The sequence below is a fragment of the Dasypus novemcinctus genome, chromosome 7 (assembly GCF_030445035.2).
Source record: "Dasypus novemcinctus isolate mDasNov1 chromosome 7, mDasNov1.1.hap2, whole genome shotgun sequence".
Lineage (NCBI taxonomy): Eukaryota > Metazoa > Chordata > Mammalia > Cingulata > Dasypodidae > Dasypus > Dasypus novemcinctus.
The window spans coordinates 136,624,773-136,632,485 of record NC_080679.1 but is presented as its reverse complement, the minus strand read 5'-3'; the positions used below and the strand labels follow the sequence as shown (position 1 = coordinate 136,632,485).

General features: G+C 52.2%; 1 protein-coding gene across 1 annotated transcript in view; it reads left to right on the top strand.

Moving 5' to 3' along the window:
• Nucleotides 1-7,713, top strand: part of ARHGEF4 (Rho guanine nucleotide exchange factor 4) — a 121,603-nt gene that overhangs the window by 53,076 nt on the left and 60,814 nt on the right. The window lies entirely within an intron of this gene.

The window sequence follows — 7,713 nt, the reverse complement described above, 5'->3', positions numbered from 1 at the left end:
CGCCCGGTCGCCCGGCAGCCCCGCGCCCCCCGCACCCTCCGCGCCCTGGCCCGCACCGCCCGCCCCGGCCCCGCCGCCGCCGCCGAGCCTGTGGCTGGAGCTCGGGCCGACCGGCGGGAGGGCGCGGCAGTGCCCCAGCGAGTCCAGCGGGCAGGCCAGCGGCGACCTGGGCACCAGCAGCAGCAGCGGCGGCAGCAGCGCCGGGCTGTCGCCGGGCTCGGACTCGGACAGCAGCGGCGTGGTGTGCGGCGGCCGCGGGGCCAGCATGCGCGGCGCCCTGTCGCGCTACTGGAGCCTGGAGAGCCTGCACTCGGCCTCCGCGGGTAAGGCGCCGCGCCCTCCGCCCTCGCCCGCTGCGCCCGCCGCTGGCTCTCTTCGCCTCGGGACCGTGTTTCCTGCCTCTCCCCTGCGTCCGCTGCCCCCTTCCTCCCTTTGCTTTCCCCTGGTCTTCCCTGAGCCCTGTCCGCCGTCCCCGTGCCTCCTCCACCCGCACCACCGCTGAGCCGTCTGTTCCCGCGGGAGAGACGCAGTCGGTCCCTGAGGCAAGCGGGGCGGGTCGTGGAGCGGGCCTTGGGAGACTGAATGTTGAGGATGAGACTAGAATTTGGTCCCTTGAGTCGCAATTTTCCTTCCACAAACTATTTTTTGAACCAGTGGCAAATGTTTGGCTTTCCACACTGCCGACGCGGCTTCGTGGAACAGGTGCGGTGGCAGGGGGCTGCTGGCCAACGTGGATGGGATGGCCTGGCCGGCTGAGGAGAGGGGGCTTGGCCGGGCCCAAGAGGGAGGCCCCAGCCCAAGGAGGTGTGCAGGGCAGTGTCCCAGAGAGGGGCTTGCTGGTGCCCTGGGAGGGTGCCTCCCCCGCCCCCCATCTGAAGAGCCGATGCTGAGCGCAGCTGAGAGCCGGGCGGCGGTCCCAAGTACCCACGGAGCAAGGAAGTCCAGAGTGGCTTGTGACGGTGGTTCTGCCCCTCGGCTGGTTGCTCAACTGGAGCCCTCATTTCACTTCTCGCAAACATTCAGCAAGCATTTTTTGATCCCTGCCGTGGGAGCTGTGAAGGAAGCAAGTCAGGGAGGCGGTACACCTGGCCCCGCTGCTGCCACCAGCAAAGCAGCCTGCGACGGCTGTGGCAGTGGGTGTGGGCAGGTGGGATGCGGGCACGCAGGCCCCGGGTTTGCCTGGGGCCAGAGCAGCAAGGCCAGAGAGGAGCAAGGAGAGCCGTGGGGGCGGGGGAGGGCCGTGCTGCGACGGCTGCTGGGCAGGGTTGCGAGGGTAGCCTGAGTGACAGGCTTGGACTGCTCTGGTCTTTGGCTTCGGAAAAGCAAGGTGGGCACCCAGATCTCCGCGTTGAACACGCCCTACCTCTCATTCGCCCTGCCCCCGGAAAGCAAGTAAAGCTCAGAAGTGGAGAGAGCCAAATGTTGTCTTCTCTAATCAACAATTTTTCAGAGTTCTGCAGCTGATTCCCTCCCATTCCAATTTCCTTGAAGTGGTCCCATACCCACCCACCCACCACCCACCCCCAGGGCACTTAATAGAACCCATTTTGAGAAGCCAAAGTAGAGAATGCCGTGAGCGGGATTTTAAGCAAGCTGGCAAAGGACGCTTCCGCTTCCCTTGCCCCGAGGCTTTCCGTCCACCTCTGGAGGTGAGAGGCATTCTTATCCCAACTTGGCCACTGCAGACTGGGCTCTGGGAGGCTTGAGGAGGTGGCTCTCGTCCCCTCTGGACGCCCGCTCTACTTCCTCCTCCTGTGCTCGGGCATGTGCAGAGGTGAGGCAGGCAGAGACGGCAGAGACCCAGGTTTGTTGGGCAACCCTGAGATCCAAGGACTTCCCGGGACCCTGAGGCAGCCTGGGTGTGTTTCAGAGATAACAGGGGTGTTTGCATGAGTCTGGGAGGCATGTCTGGTGTGCCTGTATGTGGGAGTCGGCTTGCGTGTGCATAAGGGTATGCGCGCATGAATGTGGGCCTGTGCACGTGCACGTGCTCACGTGAATGTGTGACTGTGCGTGCACACACGTGCATGAGGGTGTATATGCACGGGTGTGCCTGAATGCATGTGCATGAGTGTGTGTGCGCGTGTGTTTGTATGGGTGTGTGTGCACACATGAGTGTGTGTGCGTGTATTCCCGTGTGTGTGCCTGTTGGTGCATCACCTGAGGCCCCCAAGGCTGCCCTTATGGGACTGCCTGCACGAGCAGGGCAGGAGGTAAAGCGCCGTGAAGCTGCAGGACCTGCTGGTCGAGACCCAGAACCTGGGTTCATTCCCCTCAGAGAGGAACAGACTGCCGAGGACGGGGTCCTAGAAACGAGGGTGGCACTCGGGGGGTGTGGTCAGTAATCAGCCACAGGCCACCGAGAAGGCATTTTAGGCCACCCTTTGCCTGCCCTCTCTGCCCCCATTGCCATCCCTGCTCCCTCTACTTCCTGCTGGTTGTGTAGGCTCTGCACCAGCAAGGATGCAATACTGGATGTATAAAAAATCTCGTCCTGTGTCCAGCAGAACTTCGTGCCCATAAAGCAGTCTTCCTCAACTGGAGAGAATTAAGCCCAGATGCCCTAAGACACCCCTAGTATGTTACTAAGTAAATTCTCTTCTAGAATGGTACTAGTTTTGTGCCAACCTTGGGAGGAATGGAGAAAATAGTCATAATTTTCTCTGGATCTGTGGTTCGGGTGAGGAAAGCCAGTTGAAAGAGATGGCCATGGAGGAATTCATGATGGGGAGAGGGAAGGAAAATTACCTTTATCGAGCATCCTTGGGGCTCCACGCTATCTCATTGGCCCAGTGAGAAGGTATGATGGTCCTGATTCGGGCTTGGACACAGGCTCTGAGCCGTGTGCGTGAGCAGAGCCTCAGGCCTGGGTCGGGGTGAGGCGATGGGGCCGTTTGCTGGGCTTGGAGTGGAGACTGCCAGGCTGGCGAGAAAAGCGCCGGGGCCGGCGGAGGCAGGGTGCCGGCCAGCACGCTGGAGCAATACGCTGGCCGCTCACACATTCACCATCGCATTTGTTTGATAGGCAAGTCTTTTTCTTTGGGCCCAGCTTCCACATTTGCAAAATCAAGAAATTGAAATGAAAGATGTGGCCTCTTTGTAATCAGCTCTAAGATTACATGTTTCTAGTCAAAAGCTGTTGATTTAGAGTGGGTTGGCGTTTATTGCATATCGTATTTCAAGTGGACTGGTCTCTTGGCTCTAAGACCAAGCACTGGTGTTTACTCGAGCTGTGTTTATCTCTTAAGAAAGATGAAAAACTACCAGTATGGGATCCTCAGTAAAACCTAATTATTGTTGTGATTTCTGTGGCGGGGTCTGTTGCTGCACATTTTCCCGGTTGCCGGCAAGGACCAGCAAGGCAAATTCTTGAGAGTGGATTTGCCTGGGACTCGCAGGGCAGGGAATTAGCCAGGGAACGGGGGCAGAAGACTGTGGGCTCTCCTCGCTTCCAAAAGACTTGCTGACTTCAAACGTCCAGGCTTGGCACTTCCCATGAACTGTCCCACGTCCTGGTGTGGAGAAGGCTCTCCTGAAAGGCAGACTCTGAAAACCAAATGTCGTGGCAGAAAGGAGTGCCCACAGCCCTTCCTTCTGCCCCTGTTCTCACCTCCCCCCAGAGTCCCCGGGGCTGCCACAGCCCTCGGCGCTGTCGTCTCGCCGCTGTGACCCCGTCGAGGCTCTTACAGCCTCGCTCTGGATGTTTTGTCCGACAAACTCACTTCTCATTCAGGTTTCCGGGGTTGATGTTTTCACTGCCTGTCCTTTTGCAAAGTCAGTGTCATGATTACTTCATGGAAATCCTAGTCTGGATTCTTCCGAGGCATCTTTCTGACTCAGGTGGGAACGGGCTGAAGAGCACCTCTTCTGTTCCAGGCCCAGTCCGAGGCACAAGTGATCATAGATGAATATGCAAGGCTCTTCTTGCCCTTGGGAGCAGAACGAAAATGTTGGCTGGTCCTTGTGCCCAGTTTCTGGGGAAGGAACCTCTGAATTATAGGAATTTCCTGTGATAGGAATGTCTTTGATTCTTCCTTTTTTTGTTCTCTATTTTTTTAAAATGTTACATTCAAAAAATATAAGAGGTCCCCATATATCCCCATCCTCCTCACCCCACTTCTTTCACATCAAGAACCTCTTTCATCATTGTGGCACATTCATTGCACCTGGTGAATACATTTTGGAGCAGTGCTGTACCATATGGACAGTGGTCCACATTGTAGTCCACACTCTCCCCCAGTCCACCCAGTGGGCCATGGCAGGACACACAGTGTCCAGCATCTGTCCCTGCAGCACCATCCAGGACAACTCCAAGTCCTGAAAATGCCCCCACACCATATCTCTCCTTCCCTCTCCCTACCCTCAGCAGCTACCATGGCCACTTTCTCCACATCAATGCTGCAATTTCTTCCATTACTAATCACAATAGTTCCACAGTAGAATATCTGTAATAATGATTCTTCCTTTTGAGCCCAGGAGCACACATGATGTTTACAGGGCGGGGTCAGCCACACCTGCAGCCTTAGGGTAGGCGCTGGGCATACCTGGTTACAGGAGGGCCAGCCACACCTGCAGCCTTAAAGTAGGCACTGGGCATACCTGGTTATGGGGAGCGGGGGAGCAGCCACACCAGCCTTCGGGTGGGTGCTGGGCACATCAGAAAGACAAACCAGGTGATTGGGGGATAGGGGCTTTGAACCACATCATGTCAACCTGCCCTCCCCAACCTCAGGGAAGGGAGGGGCCTGCAGATTGAGTTCACCCACGTGGACATTGATTCAATCACACCTATCTAATAAGACCCCATATAAACTGGGGGCACTCAAAACTCCTAAGAACTTCCACAACTGACAAGGTGCATCCCTGTGCTGGGAAGGTGACGGGTTCTGACTCCACCTGGAGAGGACGTGGACACTTGCGCCTGAGACCCTCCCAGACCTCGCCCTGTGTCTCTCTACTTTGGGCTTCTTCTGATTTGTATCCTGTTACTATAATAAAGCTATAAGGATACATATTGCACTTTCTGTGCGTTCTGAGTCATTCTAGTAAAGTTTCAAGTCTGAGGGGGTGGTGGGAATCCCAAATTTGGTCAGAAATGCAGCTGGCCCTGGAACACCCCCACCCCCAAACTTGCAGCTGATGCCTGAGGGGGAGTCTTGCAGAGGATTCCCCAGAACCTGTGGAGTCTGGCATAACTCCAGGTTGTTAGAATCAGAATGAAATTGAATTGATTTACTGCAGTATTTGCAGTTAGTGTCAGAATCTGTTGTGGAAGTTGCAGCGGTTTTTTGTTTTTTTTTAAATTAGCTTATTGATCTGTGATCTTTCTTCTTTTTTAAAAAATTACTTAATTTATTTCTATTTTATTTATTTGGATGCCTTTATACCCTTAAAACAAGTCACAGCACAGAGAGAGCTGTTGTGAAAAGTGTTGACAACCAGGTAAGGTCACCCATGCCCTGTGCCCTGGGTTTTTACTGGGGGTCAGTACGTCGGCACCTACGTGCCCGACTCCATCTTCAGTCCCTCCAGAGGTCAAGTGGATACAGCATAGCCCCAACCCCCACATCAATCACAGCCAAGCTTAGCCTGTCTGGTGTGGCCCAGGACCCCAGGTGGGCAAATATACTCTTACCAGGCAAGTCATGTCAAGGACGTGGCCATTATCTGGATATGGACACCCCAAGCCTGTTAGGTTAACCCATTGCTGCACAGAAGAAGAGCTCAAAAGGCACAACCTATGATGAGAAGGGGGTGCGCAGGGAAGGAAGAAATAGTCCAGAGAAACCTTTCAGGAGGAGGTACTGCCAAAATCTCAATGCCTGCGAATTAGCTGTTGTAAGGAGCAGAAGAGCTTCCAGGAGAGAGGACATATATACACAAGTTCATAGCAGGAAGGGAAGGGAGTCTGTGCCTGCCGTGCTGGAACTGGGTCAGGATGCAGGAACTGCAAGTAGCATGGACGGAGGAGCACAGCAAGAGACCAAGCTAGAGGCAGGAGGACCCGGACACGGCACCACGCTGAGAAGTACAGGTGCACAATACGAGGGAGCTGTCTCAGTTGGCCGGGGCTGCTGTAACAAAGTACCGGAGACTAATTGGCATAAACAACAGGAATTAATTGTCTTACATTTTGGGAGGCTAGAAGTCGAAAATAAATCGAGGTATCAGCAGGATTATGTTTTTTTCTGAAGTCTGTAGCATTTTGGTTGGGGCTTAACCTAGTCCATAACTCAGTCTCTGCCTCCATCACACGACTGTCCATCTCCCTGTATGTCTTCTATGTCCAAATTTCTTCTCCTTATAGGACTCTAGTCATGTTGGATTAAGGCCACCCTGATTCATTTTGGCCTCACCTTGACTAATAGCATCTTCAAAGGCTGTAGTTACAAATGGGTTCACCTCCCAGAACCAGGCATTAAGACTTGAACGTGGGAAACGGACTTTGGCCCAGTGGTTAGGGCGTCCGTCTACCATATGGGAGGTCCGCGGTTCAAACCCCGGGCCTCCTTGACCCGTGTGGAGCTGGCCATGTGCAGCGCTGATGCGCGCAAGGAGTGCCGTGCCACGCAAGGGTGTCCCCCGCGTGGGGGAGCCCCACGCGCAAGGAGTGCGCCCGTGAGGAGAGCCGCCCAGCGTGAAAAGAAAGAGCAGCCTGCCCAGGAATGGCGCCGCCCACACTTCCCGTGCCGCTGACAACAACAGAAGCGGACAAAGAAACAAGACGCAGCAAATAGACACCAAGAACAGACAACCAGGGGAGGGGGGGGAATTAAATAAATAAATAAATCTTTAAAAAAAAAAAAAAAAAAAAAGACTTGAACGTGTCTTTGTGGGAACATGCTGGGAAGTGAATCCCTGGTGACCACTAACTTATTTCTATCATTGTGGACTTGCCTTTGCAGAGTGTCATATAAATAGAATCATGTCACTCGTTGCTTTTGAGTCTGCCATCTTTCACCTAGATTAATGCATTTGATATTCATTCATATTGTTTCATGTATATTTTTCCTTTTAATTGATAACTAGTATTCCATTAAATGGATGTACCACAGTTTATCAGTTCACTGATTGAAGGACATTGAGTTATTTCCATTTTGTGACTATTACAAATAATGCTGGTATGAACATTTGTGTACAAGTCTTCGTATGGACATAAGTTTTAATTTCTCTTAGATTAAGACCTAGGAATAAATTGCTGGGTCATAATAATAAGTATATGTTTTTCATTATAGGAAACTGCCAAACTCTTTTTCAAAGTAGCTATACAATTTTTTCACTCCCACCAGCAATGTATGAGAGTGACAGTTTCTCTGTATCCTAATCAACACTGAATATTGACACATTTTTAAAAGTGATTCTACTGTGTGTACCTCATTTTGTTTTAATTTGCATTTCCCTAATGACTACTGATGTTGAACATCTCTTTATGTATTTATTTGACATATGTGTATCTTCTCTGGTGAAGTACCCAATTCTTTTGCCCATTTTTTATTGGGTTGTTTGTTTTCTTATTGTTGGGTTTTATGAGTTATTGATATAATTTGAGAACAAGTACTTTGTCATATATGTCAGATTTGCAAGTATTTTTTCCCATTCTGTGGCTTGTTTTCTCATTCTCTTACCAGTGTCTTTTATAGATAAAAATTTTTCAATTTTGAAGAAATCCAATCTATTTTTTTTTTCTTTTAAGGATCATACTTCTGGTATTAT